The 26,919-nt window shown below is 44.0% G+C and overlaps 1 protein-coding gene across 3 annotated transcripts in view; it reads right to left on the reverse strand.

Moving 5' to 3' along the window:
* The window catches only part of LOC122815557 (NAD-dependent protein deacetylase sirtuin-3-like), a 994,530-nt gene that overhangs the window by 72,526 nt on the left and 895,085 nt on the right, over positions 1 to 26,919 (reverse strand). The window lies entirely within an intron of this gene.

The following is a 26,919-nucleotide window of genomic DNA, read 5'->3' on the forward strand; positions in this document are numbered from 1 at the left end:
TTCAGCAGAGATGTCTTGTTGGCAAGTACAGTTTTATCAGGCAAATAAAATATAATATGTAAAAACAAGTAAAGCATAAAAAATTGACAAATCAGACATTCCATGGAGGAAGTCAAAACAGGAAACACTCAAGAACAATGAATTGCAAAAAGAAAGCAACTTCAGATCTCAATTGTTCCAGAAGGATCAGCAGTCTAATATACATATATATGTGTCATACCACTAGATAGAAATCAGACATCCAACAATAGTTAATCATAAAATAAGAACAGATCTTTCTCATCAAAGCAGAAAAAGTACAGTTTTGTACCTACCATAAATGTAGATGTCCAATAGGTATGCATCTGCAGTCCTAACATATGGGTTGTCCTGCCTCAGGCAGCCCTTCGGTCGGCCGGATTGCAAAGTCTGGGTCTGGCCTCGGCTAATGTCGCACTTCACCCGATGTCATAGCTGCTGTTTATTGGGTATAAAGGCATCAGCCAACGCCATTTTCCTCAGTGTTTCTTGCCCCAGATGCCAGGTGCCCTCTAGGAAGGCTAAATTTGGATAAATGCAAATAATTCCAAACAGTAGAGAGCAAACAATATAAAAGTATATACATATATGTACATATATACAAACAAATACACCATAATAGATTCCCCCAGCTAGCTAAAGAGGGGTAAATACCCTAGGAATACCACAGAGGGGAAGGAGGGTGGGTAATCCTGACTGCAGATGCATACCTATCGGACATCTACATTTATGGTAGGTACAAAACTGTACTATGTCCTTCAAGGATGCATCTGCAGTCCTAACATATGGGTAGAATACCACAGCCAAACTGGGGGAGGAGGCACTAAGATAAAGATGGTGTAGTTAAGATCCCTTGCAAAACAGCAGTTGCAAAACCTGCTCAGGATCTAGAGTATAAGGGAAGATTATAATGCTTGGCAAATGTATGCACGGAGCTCCAAGTAGCAGCTTCTAAAATGTCTTTGGTAGCCACTCCTCGTAGGAAAGCTGTAGTGGTGGCTGTAGCTCTTGTGGAATGAGGTCTGATATTATCAGGAGTTGTCTTTCCATGAAAAGAGTAGCAAAATCGAATGCAATTTCCTATCCATTTTGAGATAGTCTGTTTTGAAATTGCTTTTCCTTGCATTCCTGTTGCATATGCTACCAGAAGCTGGTCAGTTTTTCTGCTGGTCTTAATTCTGTCCAGATAGTAGCGTAATTGTCTGTGCACATCCAAGGTATGTAGCAGTCTTTCCCCCCTGTTCTGTGGGTTGGGGAAGAATGTAGGTAAATGAATTGCTTGGTTCAGTGATACTCTGGAGACCACTTTTGGCATAAAGGTAGGGTTAGTTCTCAGAGAGACTCTGTCCTGATGGAAGATAAGGAAGGGTTGTACTGCCATTAATGCCTGTAACTCAGATACCCTTCTTGCTGAAGTAATTGCCAGCAGGAAAGCAGTTTTCCAAGACAAGAATTGTAATTCTGCTGTTGCTGCTGGTTCAAAAGGGGGAAGTGTTAACTTTTCCAGCACAAAGTTGAGATCCCATGTAGGTAAATGTGGTTTCCTTGGAGGTTTTACATTTTTGATTCCTCTCAAGAACTGCCTGAGTAGAGGATGAGAGAAGACAGGAGGATCCTTGTTGTATTCTGCGTAAATTGCTGATGCATGAATCTTAATGGAGGAGTAAGACAGGCCATTGTGGAATAGCTCTGCTAAATATTCCAGGATGTGTGCTATGTTTGCCAATGAGACATTTTCTCCCTTTGCTGCACTCCAAATGAGGTATCTTTTCCACTTGGCTGAATAAGTCTTCCTTGTGGAGGGTCTGCGTGCCTCCAGGATAATGTCCTTAACCCTCTGAGATAAACCTGGGTTATTTTGTTTTATGCAATATTCCAAGCAGCTAGCTGCAGTGTTTTCAAGTTTGGATGTAGGATCTTGTAGTTGTCCTGTGTTAGTAGTAAGGGACCTAGAGGTAGAGGCCATGTGTGTGTCCGAGACATGCTTCTCAGTAGCGGGTACCAATGTTGCCTCGGCCAGTCTGGAATTATCAGAATTACCCTTGGCTGATCCTCTCTGATCTTCAGTAGAACTTTATACATCAAGGGAAGAGGTGGAAATGCATATGCTGTCAGGTTTTTCCAGCTGAAGGAAAGGGAGTCCACCCTCCAAGCAAGTGGGTGGTATGCTCTTGTGCAGAATTTCTTCAATTGGTGATTGTGTGGGGAGGCAAACAGGTCTATCTGTGGTAGTCCCCATTTCTTTGTTATGGCTTTGAAGATATCTGGATGCCGCATCCATTCGTGAGCATCCGTGGTAGTTCTGCTTAAGGTGTCTGCTAGAGAATTTTCTTTTCCTGGTACAAATCTGGCCTGAAGTTGAATGTTGAGGTTCAGGGCCACATTCCACAGGTCCATTGCCATCCGGCATAGAGGATATGAATGTGTACCTCCCTGTTTGTTGATGTACCACATGACTGTGGTATTGTCTGTCCTTATCAGCAGATGACCCTGTTGAAGGAGTGGTCTGAATGCCTGGATCTCATGTTTCACTGCCAGCATCTCCTTTAGATTTATGTGTAGATTCAGCTGGTCTTGGGTCCATGGGCCTTGTATACACTTGTCCACCATGTGTGCCCCCCATCCTAGGTCTGAGGCGTCCGTGGTGATGGTCTGGCTTGGATGAGGTTTGTGGAAAGGCAAGCCTCTGTTCAACTGACAGGCCTGAGCCCACCACAGGAATTCTTGCTTCAGGCATGGAATTATTGGAATCTGGGCTTCTAGACTGTGCTTGTGTTGAGACCATACATTCCTTAGGTACCATTGTAGCTTTCTCATATGTAGCCTGGCATGCGGAACCAATATTATGCAGGATGCCATGTAGCCCAGGGCTTGCAGGACTTTCCTTGCAGTAAGCTGAGTTTGTGTTGTTAATGCCATGAAGTAGACTGGTAGTTGCTTTTGTTTTTCTTCTGTGAGAAAAGCCATCTGAGTTGATGTATCTAGTTCTGCACCCAAGAATGTTATCCTTTGGGATGGTATTAGTCTTGACTTTTGCATGTTGACTGTGTATCCCAAGGCTTGCAACAGTTGTATGACATTTTCCAAATCTTTTGTTAACTTTGCCTTGTTGTCCGCTTGTATTAGGCAGTCGTCCAGGTATGGGTAAATTTGAATTCCCTGAAGTCTGCAATGAGCAATTACTGATGCCAGGCATTTCGTGAATACTCTGGGCGCAGTAGATAAGCCAAAAGGCAATGCTGAGAATTGATAATGCTCTGATCCTGCAAGAAATCTGAGGTGTCTTCTGCAATCTGGTCGTATAGGGACGTGCAGGTATGCCTCCTTGAGATCTAGAGTCACCAGCCAAGACTCCTTGCCCAGCATGGGAAGAAGTTGCTGGAGGGTCAGCATTTTGAATTTTGGAACAATGAGGTATGTGTTCAGTGCGGACAAGTCTAGAATAGGTCTCCATTGATTTTCTTTTCTTGGTACAAGGAAAAGCCTGGAGTAAAATCCTTGGCCTTGTTCCATAGATGGCACCTCTTCTATAGCTCTCATCCTAAGTAAGTTGTTGATTTGTCTTAGAGCGTCTGTTTTTTGGCTTGGTGGTAGGTTTGGCATTCCTCTCTTTTTTGGTAGAGTGTGGAAGTGAAACCTGTAGCCCCTGTCTATTGTTTGTAAAGTCCATTTGTCTCCTGTAATGTAATGCCAGTTGTCTGAGAATAAGGCTAGTTTTCTGCCAAAGGGTGCTTCCAGTTGTTCCCTGGTAGGCGGAACTAGAGCCAAGTCATTGTGTCTGTCCTGTGGAAGTGGTTGTAGTTGATTCTGTGGCAGTACTTCTCTGGTTGGTAGGTTGCCACTGACGTCCCCTGTAAGCACCCCTAGATTGACCTCTGCCTCTTGGGCGTCTATTTCTGCCTCTCTGCGCTCTGGAGTTGTCTGGAAAGGACCAATTCTTCGAAGGCCAATTTCTGCTAAACCTCGGAGGTTGGACCTGTAAGAAATCCTTGACTGTTTGGACAGATTTTGCTTTTTCTTCCACCTTCTTTAGGACCTCCTGTGCAGGGGAGCCAAACAAACTTTGTTTCTCCATGGGAGCATCTAGGAGTTTTGACTTAACATGGTCTGGTAAGGATTGTTCTTTTAACCAGGCATGTCTTCGAATCACTGTTCCAGTCATAGCTGATCTAAAGGAAGCCTCCAGTGCATCATAGCCACATTTTAAGAAATGGTTACTGACCTGCTGAGAATTATGTACCAAATCCTGAAGGGACTTGCGGTCTAAAGGTTCAGGAGAAGACAGTTTTTTATTTAGCTGGTCTAACAAAAATTCCTGGTACTGAAACATGTGAAATTGACAGTTCAAGGCCCTGGCCGAAAGAGTAGCAGAAGTATAAACCTTTTTACCCCATCTCTCTAATGCTCTAGATTCCCTTTCAGAAGGAAGATGTTTTTTGGCAGAGGCAGCTGCCACACCTTTAGGGCCCTGTGAAATGGTTTCAGGGTCTGCAACAGGAGCCTTATACAAATGGTAGTGTGTGTCCGGGACCCTGTAATATCTCTCTGGCTTGGCAGGGGCCGGAGGAAGAGAATCAGGAGCAGTACAGGCATCATTATATGAAACATCAACAACAGTTAGTACTGGCGGGATGGCTAAAGGCCTATGCTGTGGTAAGTGTAAAAAAAGTCCTTAGCCTTTTCCTTGAATCTGAAAAATCCTGGCCCTGCCATTGGAAGTGTTCCCTCACAGCATGCAAGGTTTCCCCAAAGGAAAATTCTTCAGGAGGAGAAGCAGAAGGAATGGAGTCTTCTGCATCAGAATCCTCATAAGGAGAATATGGGCCTTCGTGGGGGCATGAAATGTCTGAGTCATCAGAGGAATATCCTCAGCCAGGCTGAGTATTTGGGAACTAGAGGAAGGCCTATGTGAAGGAGTTTTGGCAGGCAAGGCCTTAGAAGATTTAGCTGCTTTAGCCCTGGCAAAAGCCTTGATAGACATGGAAGCAGGGGGTCTAGCAGCCCCACGTGCAGGGGTAGATATGTCTAAAGGAACAGTGTCTGACAAATCCTGGGTGCCTGCTTCTGTAGCAGTAAATTCAGTAGCAGATTCAGCCATGCTCTGTGAGGCCTCGGCTATCGGAAGCATGCTTTCGGCCGAAGGAAGAACCGGGGGCTCGGTTTCAGCCGAAACAGAGACATTCGCAGTTGGCCTAACCGTGGTTTCAGCCGAAACCGCGGGCCGCGAATGTCAGTCCTTTTCCTTGCGCTTTTTAGCTAATTGAGTAGTCGGAGTCTCCGACGGCATTTTGTATGCAAAAGCGGGACCAAAAAACTCCTCTGCAAACTCCGACCGACGTCTAAGTGTCCGTCGGTTGAAGGAAGCACAGGCTAAACAAGCTGATACGTCGTGGTCTGGGCCTAAGCAAGGAAGGCAGTAAGAGTGGAAATCCTTATGAGGTATTTGTTTCCCACAAGTTAAACAATTATTTACTTTGTCTGACATCGGCTGAGGCAAGAAAGAGTCCCCAACGGGGTACTTAGCATTTTAGAAGTCTTCGGTAGTAGAAATCTCTGGATCTGACCGACCGGCACTTGCGAACAGCTTCTGCTTCGGGCACCACGCGTCAAGAAAGACTGGGGAAAATGGCGTCGGCTGATGCCTTTATACCCAATAAACAGCAGCTATGATGTTGGGTGAAGTGCGACATCAGCCGAGGCCAGACCCAGACTTTGGAATCCGGCTGACCAAAGGGCTGCCTGAGGCAGGACAACCCATATGTTAGGACTGCAGATGCATCCTTGAAGGACATCTGCTCCACCACAGAAGGCTGAATATCTTGGCTTGTCTGCAAATGTAAAGAATCAAGATAAAACAGTCTGTTTTCAATCCTGAGTAAACTGCTCCACAAGAAAAGGTACATCTTTCTCCACATGTAACAATTAGGAACAGAATAAGTCAAATCTACAAATATTAAGAGGTATTCTAATTAAATTATCATGATGCACACTAAATACAAAGGGAATACAAGAGATAAATTAAGCAGAATAAATTGTTACATGTAAAATAAACTTTACTAAAAAATATGCTTTGATAAGAAAAATCACTGTATAAACAAACATTCTAAAGGGTTATTTTAATGCACTGGGAGAGCACCTTAAAATAAAAGCAAAAGTGCCTATTTGACTAGTAAATCCATTCACAGATTCACTAAGACTTACAAGCTCATTTAGCCACCATCTTTTCATAGGTTAACTACCACTACCACCTTTATAAGCCTAGCCAAGCATCCCAACTGTATTCTTTAAATGCATGTGCCTTAGAAGTTATTTTAAGGGGTATATATAAGCTAGGGCAAGACAAAATTCTGCTAGACCCAGGGTGCATTTCCGATCCACTGGTCCAGGTTTTTCCTTGAATAGGTTAGGGAAGAGCTCTGTTTCATATGGAATGGAAACCTGTTCCAGAGAAGGGAAATTCTCTATTGTACCTTTCCCTCCAACGTGCCACATTTCTGTCATAAGCAGATTTTTAAAGCCTAAGATAGAGTAATTCTGATGCTAATCACTTTGCAACTATGCAAAAGGTCCATCAGAGAGGGATCCAAGGATGCCTTGTATGCCAGACAGACATCCTCTCAAGAGTTTGTAGAAAATATAGTATATAGAGAGGGATTTACCATGATCTGCAAAGGGCAATGTTTATGCTCTGCATTCTTTTTGTGAGAAACTTCTATGGATGTTCCAGTTGTTGCATGCGCCTGATCAATACAGTGGAACAATGACTTCCTTGGACCAAGAAGCCATGCTCTTGCTTATAAGCGGAGCATCATAAAATTATTTCATTACCACCTTAGACACATGTCTCAAAGCCAGTTTTATCTACACATACACATACATTCTTGATTACTGGTTCTAATCTTAGGAGTGCGTTATCAATAAGGCTATTTCCTAAGGTGGCTAACTTCCCAAAGGGTACTATTATGTATTTCTTGTTACTGAGTTTTATGTCGTGACTTTGGCACCAGTCATTTGTCTCAGAGAGTCTTTCCTGTAGGATGTTAGTGTCTTGGGGGAGGCTATGACTGCTCCTTGTTTACAATCATTTGCACCCTTTGTCAGCCACAGGCCCCCAGCATTGGCCTCCGCTTCCGAGAAGTAGATGCCAAAAAGGAGCAAACCCAGAACACAGCCCTGAAGGACTCTACTAGTAACTGGCCTCTCTGTGGAGGTGGCCACCTGCCCTAACTTTCTTGGGTCATGAGGACCAGTTGGCTATCAAGCACGTAACTTAGGGGTTTATGTCTATACCCATACGTTTGTTTACAATGCCCGAGTGGGGTACTGTATCAGTTCCTTAGCCAGGTCAAGGTAGGCAAGTATGCATCATTCTGCCCTGGTCCAAGTCCACCAGGTTCAGAAGGCATGATCTGCCCTTGATACAATCAGACTGTGGTGGAACCAGTGTTTGAAGGTTTTATATTTAACTTAGTTTAAAGTTGAGAATTCTTTCCACAGCTTTGCATATGAGACTAGCCAGACTTATGAGTCTATAGTTCCCAGGGTCCATTGATGGAGTGCCCTTGTGAAGAGGGATGGCTGCTGCAGTTCTCCATTTATGTGGCATGAAGCATGTTTGGAAGCTATGGTTAAACAGCAACTCCATCAGTCTGAATAGGTCATGGTTCTAGCTATTTAGGATGCATCTAGGGATAATATCGAGGCCCATCAATGCAGTGTTTTAGATATTAAAAGACTACATCTAGGACTTGCACCCTAGTGATTGTTGGGGGGGGGGCACAATGTCATTTCCTTTGGGTGGCTGAGGGGAAGAGAAGGGGGTAAAACTGGAACTGAATTTGTTGTTCAGCAGATTTGCTGCATCCTCCAGCTCCATACAGGTGGCTCCATTTACAATCAGCTCTTCACACTGCCGTGTGCTGCCTTTGAGGGTTCAGACATAGCTAAAGAAAGCCTTGTTCATAGGTAGGTACAAGGCTATCTACCCAAGGGCATTTATAAGCCTAGCCAGAATGTGTTGGCTTGCGCCTCCCTTTTAGATTAGTTTCCTGAGCCTCTGTCCAGCAGGGCCATTGAAGTGATCCCAGGGGTAAATTTACAATTTTCCATCCACTCGTCAATATTTCTCTTGAAGAGAGTCAGTGAGGGGCTTTGCCTAACATAGATTAGGATTCTATTCCAGAGTGACGGAAGTCTCTGGGACAGGAATCTATCCCTCCAGCATGTCCTATTTATTGTTTTGCTGAGGTTTAACTCCCTAGAGCATGTAGCTCTAAGAGACTTGGTTTTCTTGAGGTGGAGCACGTTCATTAATTCCGGGTTAGACATGGCCTTGTAAGTCAGGCAGAGATCACCTCTGAGTAGGCAGTAAGAAACCAAGTAGAGCTCGATTTTCTTTAGTCAAGCTGCATAGGGCATCTGTTTGAGGCCCACGATCCTCTTGGTGAGGTACTTCTGTGGCCTTTCCAGCTGTTGCAGGTGTCGAGTAAGGTACATCCCAAATGGGGCATTGTACTCTATTATGGGCCTGATGAACGATGAGTAGAGGGGCACAATGACCTCTCTTGATCTAAAAGCGAACCCTTTCGTGATTAAGTGGGCTACATACAAGGATTTTCTAACCACTTTGGCAATGGGATTATCAAAGGAGGGATTGCTATTTACTTGAGTCCCCAGATCCCTAATTACATCTTCTGTACTTAGTGGATTGCCACCTATGTGGTAGTTCGTGGGCACTTTGTTTTTCCCAAAGGGGATGACTATGCACTTTTTGGCATTTAGCTTGAGGCCATGGTTCTGACACCAGGTATTGGTCTCCATGAGACCCTTCTGGAGGATATCTGTGTCAGCCGGAGAGTCAATTATGGCCCCCAGTTTGTAAATCGTCTGCAAACTTGGTCAGCCATCGTCCTTCCGTGCTTTCCTGTACCTCAGAGAAGTATACACCCAACAGGAGGGATCCCAGGACTGAGCCCTGTGGAACGCCACTTGTAACCGGTTTAGAGTCAGACATGGCACCTGCAACTCTGACCATGTGAGTTCTATCCATGACCCAGTTGGCAATCCATCTCGTGACATAGGGGTCAATGTTCAAGCTGGTAAGCTTGTCTATAATGCCAGAGTGGGGAATGGTGTAGAAGGCCTTTGCGAGGTCCAGGTAGGCTGTGTGGACTATCTTTCCCTCATCTATGGCCTTGGTAACTGTTTCAAAGAAGTCAACTAGGTTAAGGAGGCAAGATCTGCCTTTAACAAAGCCGAATTGGGTAGGGTCCAGTATCTGGAGGTTCCCAATGTCTCTGTTAATGAGTTCCATGATGATGCGCTCCATAGCTTTGCAGACCAGGCTAGTCAGGCTTATAGGGCGATAGTTTCCAGGATCCGTTGTGGCACCTCCTTTGTGGAGCGGGATAACTGTTGCTGTACACCATTCTTTGGGTACATAGCCTGTGGTAAGGCTGAGTTTGAACAGTGAATTTAGGTGAGGGTTTAGTTCACTTTGGAGCTCGTGTAAGATGCAGCCTGGGATGCCATCTGATCCCACTGATGCTGTGTTTTTGACTTTGGAAAGGGCTGTTCTCACCTGTGTGTCTGTGATGGATACGGGGCCTTTTGGGGTGTGGGGGGGTAAAGTTTGCACTGAACCTGTCAGCCAAGATGTTGGCAATGTCAGTTGGTTCATTGTATTTTTTGCCATTTTCCACTAGCTCACAGCATATCTGAGAGTTGCCTCCTAGATTTTTGACACAGTTAAAGAAGGCTTTGTGATTATCTTTAGAGTCTGTGGCAATTTTTCTTTCGAAGCTGGCCTTAGATGATTTTATGAGGGATCGTAGTTTTTTTGCTAATACTGATCAGGGATGCCTTCCCTTTTTGGGATTTTGCTCTATCATGTAATAGCTTCCTCTTTGTATAGCTTATTTATGGCCGGGATCCACCAGACTGGTCATCTCTTTTTGGAGGAGTGAGTCTTGGTTTTACTTGGGATAGCTTGATCCATGCATTCCTGTAGGTGCTCACAGAATGCATTTGTAAAGGATTCTGTGGTTTGGGCAGCATTATCCTTTAGCAAGGGGGCTTTGAAACTTTCCACCTCGGTCTTGAGAAGTGTGAAGTTTACTTTTGAAAAGTTTTCACAGCGGTTTCCTTGACTGGGGGTGGGGTCGGGATGTGGATGTCCAGTGTGATTAGTTTACGGTCAGATCTTACCAGCGATGGGTTTATCTCTGGTGTGGAACATTGATCTCCCATGTTGGTGGTGTTCAAGTCCAATATGTTGTCACTTCTTGTGGGAGTGGTGACCAGTTGTTCTACGGCATTTGAGTTTATAAACTCTAGGAAGCATTGGGCAAAGGAGTTAGTACTTGAGTAGTTTTCCCAGTCAATGTTTGGGTAGTTAAAATCATCCAATATCATGGTGTTTGGTAGGACCTTCATGTTTTCCCATGTTCTCAGGAATGCTGAGTGGGGGTCCTGAGACAAGGTGGGTGATCTGTAGCAAGCTACAATCTGAAAAGCAGCTTTGCCCACTGTTAGTTGCACATGGATGGTCTCCGAGGCCTCGTGCTGTGCCACTAACCTGCAGGTGTGGGTATCCTTGATGAAGATGGATACACTCTCGCCTTTTGTATTTTGGTCCGGGTTCTGGGGCCGAAAGGTATGGTATGAGTTGTAGCCTGGTAGTGCTGGGGTGCTCTCTGGAGCCTTGAACCAGGTTTCTGTTACTGCACAGATATCGATTCTCTCCATACTGAGGAGTGCCTCGAGTCCGTGCATTTTGAGGTTTAGACTTCTGGCACGGAGTAGCATTACCCTCAGTTTTGGGTTTCTTGTGTTGTTTATGTGGAGGTGGGTTTGTCTTTTGAGCCTTGCCTAAAAAAGGCACTATGGGGGTGGCAAGAGCCTTAGCCATATTCAAAAGTCTAAGGGCGACAGGTGCAAGCCATCTCTGGTGAAGCAACATGGCTTGTCGAGCATGTCATCCCAGGCTGACAGACACTGGATCCCCTTTGAATGACACCAATAGCTTAGCCAATTGTTAAAATTGCTCATTTTATCTTTATACTGTGGTATCATTCTTGGTGAGGGCAAGATGCTACTCAGGGTCAGTGTCATACCGGCCTGGGCTACATGATCAGAGAGCTCCTCTAGGTCTCTTTTCATGTAGTCCAGAGAGGTACGTCTCAGGTCGTTAACACCAACATGGACAATGACAGAGTCATATTTGTACCTGTTTTGGCGTGACCTGAGTGCTTGTGTTATGTGGCTGATCCTGGCACCCGACAGGCAGCTTACAGTAACCTTCTCCTTGTTCAGTCTAGTGAGTGGGACGTCAGTGTGCCTGACAATAGAGTCACCTATTACAAGTGTATTGGGTGTGTTATTTAGCCTTAAGTGCTGTGATTGTGTGGCACACTGACTTTGTGAAGTATGTGATACGTGGTTGTTGTTGGGTGGTGCAGGTTGCTTGGATGTCTGCTTTGGAGGTCTCTGCTGCTTTGGCAGATTTTTGTTTAGAGCCTCTGAGTATGTTTGTGTGTATTTACGTGTGCTGTTTGCTTGTGCAGATATGACTGGTCTATGTGAGACTGGTAGTGTGGTGCAAGTGTTTCCCTTCTCCTCATGACTGGCTGTTCCAGTCTTGGGTTGAGAGAGCTTGGCCTCCAGTTTGGCTGTATAGTTGCATCTCTCACATACATTTGTGTTTCTTGGAAGGAGGAGAGGATTGTCTGTGTACATGAGGCAATTGTAACATTGCCTCAAGATGCCCAGATTCACCAGCTGGATTGGAGTGTACACCTGAAACTGCCCTTTGGATATGCCTGAACAGATAAAAAGTGAACTGTTTTCCTGATTGTCCGGTAGGGACAAATAGGGAGCCCTGTTCTTATGTATAGTAAAGGGGGGTGTAGTGCTAGTGTTTATTAGTGCTTATTAAGAGATTTGAGCAAGTGCTGGACTGTAAAAGGAAAGGTTTGAGTGCATAAGTTGAGAGTTTGACTAGTTCCAAGGGAAAAATTGAAGAACAGACTTCGTGGAGCCAGGAATAGTTTAACCATAGCTAACTAGCGGGGTGCAAAAACGCGCAAATGCGGGTTTTAAAGCAGGGAGACGAAAGAGAGAAATTAGCCCAAAATGGCCAATAAACTACTACTTGCTGGGCTGAGACCACTCCTCCAGGGACAGATAGGCTGCTCAAAGCTCCCCACTCTCACTGGTGAACAGAGAAACTTCCTTCTATCCAAGTAAGGTATGGGCAACACAGGAACTTGTAACCACAGCCCTGAATTCAGCAGAACCTGAAAACTGGACTAGACTAGCTTAGAAAAGGTGGGAAACAAGAATATTTTTTTTTTTTTCTTTTTTTTTCAAAAATACAGTAACTTACTCTAAAAAACACTTTAAATGCTCAGAACAGGTTAGCGCACTTGAGTGTGTAGCCTACAACAGTTAAACAGATGATTAGAACACAAAAATTGCTAAAAACGACTTTAGAAGTGCAATCAGAAAAAAAGTACAATATGCAGCAAAAATAGCTTTTTAGAGCACAAAAACACTAGATCATCACGTTTTAGGCTAAATTAGCAGTCAACAGAAAAAAATGCAGACAAATGATACTTAATCAATCCAAAGTCACTCTTCTGTCACTCTGCTGCTTGTAGGACTCCGCAAGACACCACAAGGAGCATTGGTGAGTTGTATACAAGTGCAAAACCGGCAAATGCGTGTTTTAAAGCAGGGAGATGAAAGACAGAGACATTAGTCCAAAATGGACAATGAACTAGTTACTGGGCTGAGACCACTCCTCCAGGGACAGATAGGCTGCTCAAAGCTTTCCACTCTCACTGGTGAACAGAGAAACTTCCTTCTATCCAAGGTATGGGCAACACAGGAACTTGTACCACAGCCCTGAATTCAGCAGAACCTGAAAACTGGACTAGACTAGCTTAGAAAAGGCGGGAAACAAGAATATTTTTTTTTCTTTTTTTTCAAAAATACAGTAACTTACTCTAAAAACACTAAATGCTCAGGAGCCTAGACAAAAAAACTCCACTCCCTGCAAACTCTCCTCACCCTAAAGAATCCAGGTTACTGAGATATGGATTAAGGCCGGAGAGAGCACCCAGGCAGTGCATGCCTATAATGCCTTTCACAAATTCAGTCCAGCTACTAAACAGGTGGTTGCCCTTTGCCTGGGAGGCTACCATTACCTCACATTTGGCTTTAATTTGCCCTCTTAGTTGCTTGTTTAGATTGAGAGTGTTTTTATCATACTGGGCATAACACTTCTCAATCTTGGCTATAACTCTTTCTTTTGTTGTACAACCTGCTTATGTTTGGATTCCACCAGTGTGGCTCATTTTTTGAGTTAGTAATGTGCTTATTTCGGTAGGAAAAAAAAAAAAAAAGACTGAATGGGTAGAAAAACGCTCACTTTATTAAATAACAAACAAAGCTTTTGGGAATCTCCCTTCTTCAGTGTTACACACAGCTGTTTCTATCCATTTATTTACATGACTATACGAGGTTTCTGTGAACAATTCTGCATAGGCAGCTATGAGCTTGAAATTTTGACAGGTTATCACTTAGTAGTAGGAAGTTTGCCTTAGAATAATCTTAATGTTATAGGGTTAACTGGGCTCAAAAATGTATTTTTTATTATGAAGGAGACAGATTTATGGTCTGACTTTACCAAGAGGACACTGCACTAGTGGGAGTACAGCAGTCTTCCATGGTTGTGAGTAATAGGTTGAGTATGTTTGCACTCCCTCTTGGGAGTATGGACCATCTGGTTGAAGAGGTTTGTGTGAACAAAGTCCAGAAATCTCTGGGCTTTTAAGTCTGGGGTTGTGCAGGTATTCCAGCTAGTAGTGGGGTAGTAAAAATCACCCATGAATATGGTATTGGGTTAAATGGTGAGGGCCTCCAATAAGTCCAAGTTATAGGCGTTTTGAGTCATAGAGGGTGGGTTACAACTTGCAAGGATATATGGGACTTTGCCTATGGAAATATGAACATGGAGAACTTCAAGAGCATCATCATCCTATTTGACTAGTCTTGAGGCAAGTTTTTTTGTTGATACAGACTGAGACGTCTCTTTAGTCCCTACCTGTTTAGTAGCTGGCCTGAATTTGTGGAAGGCATTATAGGTGTGCACTGCCTGGGTGCTCTCTGTGGCCTTAATCCATATCTCAGTAACCTGGATTCTTTAGGGTGAGGAGAGCTTGCAGGAAGTGGAGTTTTTTGTTTAGGCTCCTGTCATTCAGCAGGGTTGGTCTTGTGATGTCAGAAGATTTGTCAGTTTGGCATTGCCTAAAAAAGCCACTATAGGGGATGACAATGTTTTAGCCAATATTCACAAGCCTAGAGGGGACAAGTGCAGACCATCCCTGGTAAAGTAACATGGTCTGTTAAGCAAATATTCCCACACTGACAAATATTTTATCCCCTTGATCAGAAAAAAGCCAATTATTGAAGTCAGTCATCATTTGTTCATTTTATGGCATCACCTATGGTGAAGGTAGAATGCTTCTCAATGCTATGCATATATCAGCCAGAGACACAGTCAAAGCGCCATAAAGTCTTTCTTCATAATATCCAGACAGGTACATCTCAGGTCATTTATACCCACACAGACTATGACAAAGTTATAATGGCACTTATGGTTTAATGACTTGAACATGTGGGTGTGATTTGGTGGATGGTGGCCCATGTTAGACAACTGTGATTTCCTCCTTATTCAGCCTGGTGAGCAGGACATCTGTCTCTCAATGAAATCTTCTATGATGAAAATATTACATAGTGTGTTGGCTTGTATGATAAACCAAAATGCTGCCAGCCCAGCTAACTGGAATTTTGTAAATAATTATATGTCACTTTAAACTATTAATATGATTTATAAAGAAATGTGACAATGCCAGCCCAACTACCAAGAATTTTGTAAATAATTCTATGTCAATTGTGAATGGTAATATAATTTGTATGCTTGTTCTACAAATGTAAGAAAAAAACTATAACGTTCCATATTTGTTGTCCATCTCGCCCTTCATTCTTGCTGGATGGGTTCGGAGCTGATTCTCGGCTCCGACTTGGCCGAATACACTAGCTCGAAGTCTCTAACTTGGCTCATGGCAGAGTAGGTATCATGCAGTGATGCAATCTCCAGATCTAGTTTGCTGCTAACTATTACAAAGACTAAAATAACCATATGACAACAGGTCAAGGAAAAACAGAGAGTCAAAGGAGCTCATTTATCAGAGGAAACAACTGTCCACCAGATCCTCTAGGAGTCCTTGGATGGGGGAAGGTGGCAGGGTCATAAGAATGAAGGGCAAGATGGACAACAAACATGGAATGTTATGGTGAGCACATAACGTCTTTATGTTATGTTGTCCTATCTCGCCTTCATTCTTACTGGTTAGGACAGTGTCGCTAGCACCTTTTTCCTGGGTGGCTCATGGGAGTACACCTTTGAGCACAGTGGAACCAAATGAAGCCCTGTCCCTGGAGGCCAAATCTACTTTGTAATGAGTAATAAACGTATGAGGATTTGCCCAAGTAGCAGCAGCACAATTACTGTCCATTGACATTCTGGCTTGGAAAGCAGAGGATGTTGCCAATGCTCTAGTTGTGCGACCTCTAATTATGAATGGCAAATTTCTATTACTGGAAGTGTATATAAAAGTGATACAATTTGAATGCCAATTTGAAACTGGCACGCCTTTTTTTTGCTTCAGAGAAAGGGATGAACAATTGGTCTGATTTTCTGATATCTTTAGTACTATGGAGATAGAATCTGAGTTGTCTATGCACATCCAGTTGATGGAATTTATACTCTGCCTTGTTGCTATGATTGGGAAAAAGTCCGGAAGCTCAATACATTGGATTAAGAACAAACCTTAGGTACAAATGATGGATTAGTTCTTAGCGATACCCTATCCTTATGAAAAATCAAATATGGTGGTTTGATTGATAGCGCTTGCAACTCAGAGACTCTTCTTGCAGATATTACCACTACTATAAGTATAGTCTTTCAAGAAAGAAATTTGAGGTTACAAGATGAGGGCTCGAATGGAGGCAATGTTAGATGAGACGGTACAAAATTTAAATCCCAAGGAGGGAGTGGTTCTTTTAAAGGAGGTCTCAGTAAAGAAGTGCCTTTTAAGAATGCTTTACACAATCTATGTGACATTAGGTTAAGAGAAAATTCGCCAATGTGGAAATTTGAGATCGCTGCCAGTTGGACTCTAATTGTGGCTGCAGATGAGCCTTGTTGGAAAAGTTCAGTAAGAAATTCTAAAATCGAGTGAATTGGAGCGGAGAAGGGGTTAATGTTTCTGGTTTGTGCCCAGTAGGAGAACCTCTTCCATTTACTAGTATATAATTTTCTGGTATAATCTTTACGAGAGGAAATCAAAATGCGTTTTACTGCTGGTGTGAAGCCTTAAAGCCTGACTAAGTTTGGAAGTGGAGCAGCCATGCTGTCAAATTATGGGTGTGGAGAGAAAGATTAAGTGTTCCTGACATATGGGTCAGAAGGTCTGGAACTGGGTCCAGAACCCATGGCTTCTCCTGCAGATGAGGCCAGAGGAAGGGGAACCAAATCTGATAAAGCCAATATGGGGCAATGGGAATCAGCCTGCTTCCCAAGGATTTTGCTTTCTGGATTACTTTGGGTATGAGGGGAAATGGGGGAAAGGCATAAAGAAGTCCCGATGGCCAATCGTGAACAAGTGCGCCTCTTGATGTCTCCCCCAGAGGGGGAATTAGGGCAAAGTAGCTGCTACATTTGGTATTCCTGGGAGTGGCAAAAAGATTGCAGCAAGGCTGGCCCCATTTCCAGAAAATCTCTTCTGCTACGTTCTGGTTTAGAGACCACATGTCAGGCATTAATATTGCCCTGCTGAGCTTATCTGCTATCATGCTGGATTTCCCTGGGATGTGTGCTGCTACTTGAAAGCATTGGGAAGATATTGCCCATTGCCAAACTCTGAGCCTCTCGACAAAGTGGGTATGATCTGGTTCCTCCTTGTTTGTTTATGTACCATACCACCAACATATTGTCTGACTGGATTGCAATCGTCCCTAGTGGAAGAGAGTTGTGGAGTGCCTGCAATGCTAGAAGCACTGCTCTCATCTCTAGAACACTGATGTGCAAATGGTCCTTGTGTTCTTGCCATAAACCTTGGACTGTCCTCCCCAGATAATGCCCTCCCCCATCTGAGAAGCGTTTGTGGTCACTGTAGCAACAGGTTGTTGTGGAATAAAGGGTCTCCCAATGGTAAAGGGGTCTCCCGATGGTCACATGACAGGACTGAGTCCATTCAGAACTTGGACTATTTAACAGATTCGTTCAGTTTGCTGAGATCCAATATGGGTCTCCAGTCCCTTGTTCTTTTTGGCACTAAAAAGAATCTTGAGTAAGTCCAGAATCCTATTAGGTCTGCTGGGACTTTTTGGATGACTCTTGTCTAGCAACTTTTGAATTTCTATAGTTGCTTGCTCCCTTAGATTGGGTGGAACATCTGGGATTGTTCTGATGTGTGGGAGAGGATGGCAAAAGGGAATGGAATAGCCTCTGGATATTATGCTTTGTACCCCCTTGTATTTTGTGATATCCTGCCATGGTTCTGGGTAGAAAGATAAATGTCCCCGACTACCTCCAGAGTAGAGCAGATGGGCCTCCTTTCAGGAGCGCTGGTAGGGACGTCTGCAAGGAATCACTATCACCCTGGTTTTGCAGACCCCCTCTAACTCTAGGATGTCTACCATTGTTGCCTCCCCCTCTGCCCCTGGGGCAGGATTCACCTCATGCATCTTGGTAAGCTCTCTGGGATCTCTTGCACCACATTTTACCACACTTCTGACCTTTAGGGTAAGGTCTTGAAGGTACTTAAAAATGTACTCCAACAGCAGAGAGAGTTTTCCCTTCCTGCTAGCATCTGGTGCGTCTCTAACTTTAGGTCCAACAACTGAGAAACCATCAAAAGAGGTGTTGGTAAAGGTAGATTTAAATGGTTCTGCAAAATTACAGAAGCGCATTCAAGAGCGTCTCTTCAGGGAAACTCCTGAACCCGCTGCCCTACTCGCTCCATCCACTGCATATAGTTATCAGTCTCATGGAGGAGTTGATGATGAAATTTAAGGTGGACAGCTGGGAGGTGACTCTCTGTCACCCCTGCAGCCAATGAACCTTCAGGAGATCTCTTTGTGCCAATGAACCTTCAGGAGATCTCTTTGTAGCCTTGTAAAGTGTGTGCGGTAGTTCAGCTATCTAAGTGTAAAAGTCGCTGATGAAAAGATACACTTCCAGTATCTGTCCATCTTTCGAGAATCTTTGTTTGGAGGATGAACAGATGAGGATGTCTCAGAAAGTTCCTTCTTGGTGGCTGCTGCCATGACCATAGCATCTACAGGCACACCTTTTGTAAGAAAATCTTTTCCAGTGGGGGGGCTGACAAAAACTTGTTTGCCCCCCAAGGGACTGGTTCCATAGTGTCAGGTGACTCCCACGCCTTTCGTCTGACTAACTCCATTAGCTCATCAAAAGGTGGAGACACCCAGGAGGCTGAAGGTTGAGATCCAAAGGCCTTCAGGTGCACCGACTCCTCATCAGGAGGGGTGATGATGTTCCAGCCGCCTCTCTGTTTTAGGATCTCAAGGATATCTGCAAATGAGATCTTCAGAGGATGACTGTGGGGACCCTTCCGACTCCTCAAGGTCTGTGTCTGAGATGACAGACTCATCAGGGGAGTCTATATGCTTCCTCTTGCATGTCCTCTTCCGAGGGGGTCCTCGGAAGGATATTCTGGGGAGGCCTCAGAAGAGTAGGGTTCACCCAATGGGGATTCCTGAGGCTCTGAATCTCTGATATCCAGTGGAGGGGGTAGTATTTAGACAGTAGCTGGAGCTCTGGGAGGATGAATGCCAGTATCTCTGTGTAGAGCTGTAGGAGGGGATAGCAGACTCCTCATCAGTTCGAAAGCCGACCCCATTGGCTCAGAGGACACCCCTGGTTCCGAAGAAACAGTGAAAACCCCCGGCTCCAGGCAGACTTGCTCAGAAGCTGATGTAGGAGTTGAGCTCAACCGAGCTGAGGCACCGAGGATAGACTCGGAACCGAAGAAGCTTGGGTCCAAGCATCCCCCCCTCGGTGCCAACTGGAGAGCTATTGCTCCTAGACACCATGGATGGCATCGAGAGTGTTGGAGCAGAGATTGGTTCCGGAACATCCGGAAGGGGTCCCGGAATCGAAGGGTCTACAGCAAGTGGTACTTGGCACTCCAGCTCCGAAGATCCAGCTTGGCTCGGAGGAGGAACAACAGTAGATGTAACAGTCTTAGATGGCTCCAAAACCTGTTGGGTTGGAGTAGAGAACAATTCTGCCAGCACCGGCAACTTCAATAGTCTGCACACCACCCTCTCCACATCATCATCAGACATGCTCCCAGAAGGCCTGGAGGATAGGGGTTGGTGAATGAGACCTCTCTAAGATAGCTCTCAAAGTAGGGGAAGACTGGCAGAAGTTCAATGGACCAGCTCCCAGTCACAGTTTCATTCGGCTCCAAAGATCTTGGAGCCAAAGAACTTGGTTTATCAATGATAATTATCTCCGTCAGTTCCGAAGGCAGTGGAGCCAATGAGGTCAATGCTTGAGAAATTTTTGACAATTTTTCAGGAGGCTTAGACTGAGCCGAAGAGAATGGAGATGGCCTTTTGGTTGGTTTGTCCTTTGTAAAGGAAGAGGACTTACTGAACGAGGACATGGAAAAACTCTGTAGAGTTTCCTCAAATGTTGGTTTCAAGAGTCCTTTGACACTTGTATCTATTTTTCCGCTTCTGTAGAACACGGGCACTAAAGGATTGGCAGAATGTGCAGGTTTCCTGAAGATGGATTGCTCCTAAATAGTGAAAGCAAACACTATGTCCAATCCATAATGGACATTTTTTGGGAGCACTTTTGGCATTTCTTAAAGCCTGAAGGCTTATGTTCCTTCTCCCTAGTTTCCTTGCACATGGTAGGGATGAAGAAATCCTAAAACAACTATAAAACTATGAGGAAATCACACAGAAAAAAACATGTCTAAACCAGAAAAATTATTAACACACACAGCACTTCTAGTAAAGGTAAAGGGAAATAACTTGGTATTTACATAAACGAGCACTAGGTCCTCTAATTTAAACGGAGCTAGTAGCTGTCAGAAAGGGACACACACAGAACACACTACTACTAGCCCTCTAACTAAAATGGGCAGTTAGCTCTCTAACTTAAACAAGCTAAGCTAATAACTAATTAACTGCAACAATTAAAGCACACCACTATAGTTAAAGGTGACAGGATACAAAATACAAACCTAGCGAAAAGACGAAGGCCAATAAGAAACACAGTAACAGCGATAAATTAGCTACTAAGGCTATCAAAAGCACAGCACTCACAACTCTAATTAAGCAATTCTAAACACTAAATATGTAAAGACTAGCAAAAAGACAAAAACTTAGCCAGGGCCAAGAACAGAACATCCGAACTCGTAAAGCGGCAAACGAAATCTGGAGATTGCACCACTGCATGATGGGATACCTACTCTGCCACGAGCCAAGTTAGAGACTTCGAGCTAGTGTATTCGGCCGAGGTGGAGCTGAGGATCGGCTCTGAACCCATCCAGTAAGAATGAAGGTGAGATAGGACAACATAACATCTGTATGTTGCATGCTGAGCTTCAAGAATGTAACCATAGTGTACCCTACTGGAAAAGAACAGAGTACATTTGCAAAACTATAAGAAAATAAGTTGAGAAGTAAAGAGTTTTATGATTGTGTTTACCACTGCTAAAAGACTATGTCTACTGCTAGAAATTCTTTCTATTGTCTGGAAACAGAAATAACTACAGGTTTCAAAGTCAAAAGTGTGCAACAGTTTTATGACTTCCAGTTTCAGGCAAGCTTCTAAGAGAAGTATTTTTATTTATTTTTTTATTTTATTTATTTAACATTTGTTGACTGGGAATGTCTGACTAGGTTCCACAGATCCTGTTTTCAGCGGAGGCCCGGGGAGAAATGCTCCAAATGCATGTCTTTGGAATGTGGGAGGAAACCGGAGTACCCGGAGGAAACCCACGCGAACACAGGGAGAACATGCAAACTCCACACAGAAGGCACCCCAGCCGAGAATCAAACCGGAGAACCTCTTGCTGTGAGGCGACAACATTAACCGCTGCACCACTGTGCCGCCCAACACAGAAGTGACACAGAAGTGCTAAGTTTTAAGTTTCTGTTAGCCTGGAAACTAAAGGCAGAGGTGACAAGAATGATGTAATCTGAGATAACTCAGCAGAAATGTTTTATAGTAATTTAAGAACCATCTCAGAGAGTAAGTCAGTGCACTTTGTATTTGTCTCTGGACCTGTAAACATCCATTCAGCATCTGCATTTGCTTTGCTCTGTAAGTAATACTTAGATGTTTTCTGTATTTATGTGAGACTGTCTTGCAATGTTGTTTTAATACTTTCAAGTGACATATAATTATTTACAAAATTCCAGCTAGCTGGGCTGGCACCATCTTGGTTTATCACCCCCCCCACACGAGAACTCAAGCTAGTTTTTCAGGTGACCTTTGAGAAATGTGGCTTGAGAGGGTTGAGCCTATCTGGGAATACCTTACCCCATTCCCTGTCTTGAGATTCCAGCCCAGCTGCCTTGGCATTGCTGACCCCAGTACCGTGCTGCACTGTCACATCATATGCCTGCAACCCTAGGTTCCACCATAGTAATTTGGGATTTTCCTGGCTGGCTCCCTGCAGCAACATATTCCCCTCAGACTCCTGCCTTGTACTGCAAATACTCAGCATAAGGGCCTCCCTATCACGGTAAGGTTTTGTCATGTTAACATGGTACAATTTATGCCCGTCTCCTGCCTAGCAGTTCTACCATGTAATTAACATCACTAACCTTCCTTACCGCCTTGTAGGGTTCTCCTCCCAAGCTGCCTGCAGCTTGTTGTGTCTGACAGGAATGAGAACCATTACCTACTGCCCTACAGCATACTCTCTACCTCGAGCATTCCTGTCAGACCAGACCTTGCTGTTGGGCTTCTGCAAGGTTCTCCTGGGCCAAGCCCATGAGTTCCCTGAGCCTTGTCCTGTGGTTTAGGACATATGCCACAACAGACTTCACACTCACTCTCCCACTCATCTCAAATTAAATCTAGGTCTCCTCACCCTATGCCCATACAACTCAAAGTCAGCAGGTCTGACATGAAATTGGTACCTCTGTCAGTCGGTATTTCTTTTGGGAAACCTACCCTACTAAAAATTTCTAACAAAGCATTTGCCACCTTTTCTGTCTCAGTGAAAGACACAGCCACTGCCTCAGGCTATCTGGTAGCATAATATACTACCACTAGGATATACTTTTTCCCTGTGGAACTTTGGTTACTCAGAGGCCCCACAATATCCATAGCTACCCTCTGAAATGGCTCCTCACTCACAGGCAAAGGCATCAAAGGAGCTTTCACCTCGTCTCCTGCCTTGCCTACCTTTTGGGACTGCTCACAGGTCCTACAGTACCTCGTTACACCTCTGGAAATCCCACTCCAATAAAAGTTCTGCATAATACATCTCTTGGTACATTTTATGCCATATGACCTGCAAAGGGAATATCATAGGCTATGGCTAGAAGTGCTAGCTGGTAGGCTCTGGGCACTACCAACTGCTGTATCGCTCACCCTTTAGCCCTCCCTCAGGGGTCCACTCTCTATACAGTAATCCTTGGTCCCAGTATACAGATTCCCCCTTCCCTTGAGAATCAGGTGCCTCACTAGCTACCTCCCTCAAGCCTTGTACTGTAGGGTCTGAAAGCTGAGCCTGTTGCAACTCTCTCTTTGTAACCCTTCCCAGCTCCCCTTCTACAGGAAGTCTGGTATCCTCTGACAGCAGTGCCTTACTGTCACAGCCTGGGTACTACTACTCATCTCGGCCCTTGCATTGACTCTGTCCAAGGGAACATCAGTACCCACAAGCAGCTGTGGCTCACCTTCAGTCTCACTGCTACAGGGTAGCTTCCTCCCTGAAGTAACCAACTCACCAGTCCTGGCTGCAAGGGGTCTCCCCCAGGCTACCAGACACACATGCTTGTCTCCAAGTCTGACTGCATGTAACTGCATGAACACATGGTATAGCATTATCAAAATCATTCCTTATCGGGACATCTTCAGGGATATCCCCAAACACACTTACTTGCGGGATTCCTTTTCCACCCTCCCAGTCATGGTGAACACTAGCCAAAAGTATTTAGAATGGGGTCCCTCTTAAAGCTCTAACTGGAGTAGACTGCCCAAGCAAGTAGTGCTCCTCTGTAACCACTGCAGGCTTCACAGTGGTTAAGTCAGAGGCTGTGTGTCTCTCTCAGCCATGGTTTCCTTCCCATTCACTAAGATAGGATTTAACCACTTGTGGTAGTTTGATACCCTTGCTGTCTCGAGATAACTTACTGTTGGCATTTTGTCATTCCCACTTCCTGGCTTGCCCACCTTTTGTTCCCCACCTTGCCTCCATGCACAGCTATATGCTATATGGCCCACTGGTTGCATTTAAAACATTTAACCCTAGGTCCTGGATGTGTACCTGAACTAGTGGCTTCCGCTGTTACTGGCAGATTCTGTTGGGGCAGTGCAGGCTGCCCACCATTGGTTCCCTTAGACCCATGAGCAGCACTGGCTGTCCCTTTCCTGTGCAGGGATGACCTGCTTGCTAGGTACAGGTCTCTCTTCTTCATAAACTCATCTGCAGTAAGGCATTGTCTCTATCAGCTAACCAGATGCTCATGTCCTCAGGCAAAGTGCCAAGGGATTGTTTCCTCACCAAAAAGTCTACCAGCCCTTCAAAAGTGGTGACCTGACATCCACTCACCCACCTATGAAAATAAGTCCTTAGTTCAGCAACATAGTCACACACATTTTCATCTGCCTTGTGTCTATGCTTATGAAACTTTTTCTTTTAAGCTTCAGGTGTTAACTTAAAAAATTCTAGTAAACAGTTCTTTACAACATTATAATTTAAACAGTCATCATCAGACAGTTTGGAAAGAAGAGTTACAGCTTTACCATGGAGTAAGGGGGTCAGGAACCATACCCAGAGGCCTTGGTCAACATCATACTGTTTACATACCCTTTCAAACATATGAATGAAACTATCTAAACTATCCCCCTCTGTAAACTGTCGAAGAAATTTACTGACCTTTGTTGCTTCTGGGGTTTGGTTACTTCCTTCCCCATTACCTCCCTGACTCTGGCGAAGAGTCAGCATTTCCTTTTTGTTGCCTCTGCCTCTCCTTCTCCTAGGTTCATAGGCTGGTACTAGGCCATCAGCACTAGGGCCTATACAAGCCTAGTCATATCAATTCCCTGGCTATTTCTTCCCACAGTATTTACTTCCCTGGACCCCTGTCTAGCAGGGTGACTGACGTGATCCCAGGGGTGACATGATATCAGGGGTGAATTTTCTATCTCCCATCCAATCATCAAGGTTCCTTTTGAAGAAGGCCAAAGAAGTGACCTGCTTGACATGTATGGGCAGTCTATTCCAGAGTCTGGGAGTCTTCTGGGTCAGGAACCTATCCCTCCAGCATGTTTTGTTCATTGTAATGGCAAGGTTTAGATCCCTGGAGCGTGTGTCTCTGAGGGATTGGGATTTCTTTAAGTGTAGCACGTCCAACAGCTCTGGATTTGACATGACCTTGTATGTTAAGCAGACACCGCCTCTGAGTAGACGATATGCGACAGACTATAGGTGGAGTTTTTTTTTAGACAATCAGCATAGGGCATCTGCTTTAGGCCCGTGATTCTTTTAGTGAGGTATTTCTGCGGCCTTTCCAGTTCTTGCAGATGTCTTGAGAGGTACATACCAAACGGGGCATTGTATTCTATAATGGGTCTAATGAGGGATGAGTACAGTGGGACAATGACCTCCTTTTTTCTGGATGAAAAGCCCTTAGTAATGAGGTGTGCCACATAGAAGGATTTCCTGACTGTTGTGGCGATGTGGTTATCGAAGGTGAGACCACTGTCTAACTGCGTCCCTAAGTCTCTTATCACACTTTTGGTGTTTAGTGTACTGCCATCTATGTGGTAATTTATGGGTACATGTTTTTTCCCAAAGGGGATAACTGTACATTTCTTGGCACTGAGCTTGAGCCCATGTCTCTGGCACCAAGCATCTGTTTCTGTAAGGCCCTTTTCTAGAATATCCAGATCATTTGGGGATTCAATAATGGCTCCCAGTTTGCAGCCATCTGCGAACTTTGTTAGAGTCCCTTAGTGTTGGCCTGTACTTCAGAGAAGTAGATGCCAAACAAGAACGGTCCCAGGACTGAACCCTGAGGTACTCCACTTGTCTGTAGCTGGATTTGGAGTTGGCTATTTTTACAGTGTGGGTTCTGTCAGTAAGCCAGTTGGTGACCCATCGAGTGACATAAGGATTTAATGCCCAGCTTAGTAAGTTTATCTATGATTCCAGAGTGGTGGTGTCGAAGGCCTTGACGAGGTCCAGATAAGCTGTGTGGACCACATTAACCTTGTCCACGGCTCTGGAGACTGATTCGAAGTCGTCAATCAGGTTCAGGAGACAAGATCGGCCCTTCAAGAACCCAAACTGTGTGGGGTCCAGTGTTTGAAGGTTGCCAATGTCTTTGTTTATAAGTTCCATGATAATACGTTCCATGCCCTTGCAGATTAGGCTCATCAGATTGATGGGGCGGTAGCTCCTAGGATACAAGGTGGATCCCCCCTTGTGCAGTGGGATAACTTTAGCTGTGCACCACTCAGTGGGCACAAAGCCTGAGGTGAGGCTATGATTAAACATGACACTTAGGTGAGGTGCCAGTTCATTTTGTAGTTCATGTAGCACACAGCTTGGGATGTCGTCTGATCCCATGGATGCTGTATTCTTAGCTTTGGAGTGTACATTTTTTACCGCTGTGGCTGTTACCGGAATTTGGCAATCTTTCGGTATTGAGATGGGCCCTTTAGGGGTGAAGTTTGCACTGAATCAGTCTGCCGGGATATTGGCAATATCCTTGGGATCAGTATATTTAATGCCATTCTGTTGTAGCTCAAAGCTGATCTGAGCATTGCCATTTAGATTCTTGACATAGCTATAGAATGATTCACAACTGATACAGTACTCCACCAATAACAAATAAAAATTCCGTGTGAACAGACCACAATATTTTTAATCACAAAAATAAAAACGGTTTACACAGGTTTAAGACTTCATCAGAATAATAAATACACGGTGCCTCTTGTTTTTATACAGTTGTTTTTAAACAAATTAGATAATTAATTAATTGTAAATTCATTGAACCTGGAAATGGAATAGTAATTAACTACTTAAAACAACTTAATATGGCATTTCAAAGCAGTAGCTCAAGAATGGTGTTCTTCCTTATATGGTTATTTAGTTTAAGAACAGGAAATGTCTGATGCATTTGCATTGTAAAGTGCTGTGTGCCTATTCTTTTAATGTTGTTCTAATTTTAATCTAAAATTGATGAAATAAAGTGGATGTTTTATACAATGCCTTTGATTTTATGTGTTGTATGAACACCTGAGTTAAAGATGAACTGTGAAGACTTATATATTCAACATATAATAAAATGAAACTTCTAAAACAGTATATAACTAAGCATATTAAAAATAACTACATAATTCAGTGAAAACCTTGTATATTGTAAAAAGGTTTTCTGTTAATTCATATTTACAATTGTTTTTATGCAAGTTCAATGTGTGTTATATATATTAATGGGTCTTGTTTGCCAATAAGTTAATTTACAAAAATAAATATACATTTTTCCATATATAAATATATATTACAATTATAAAAAATAAAAGCATATATACATTTATATAAATAA

Source organism: Protopterus annectens, chromosome 11.part0, assembly GCF_019279795.1.
Source record: "Protopterus annectens isolate FY-2018-M chromosome 11.part0, PAN1.0, whole genome shotgun sequence".
Classification (NCBI taxonomy): Eukaryota; Metazoa; Chordata; order Ceratodontiformes; family Protopteridae; genus Protopterus; species Protopterus annectens.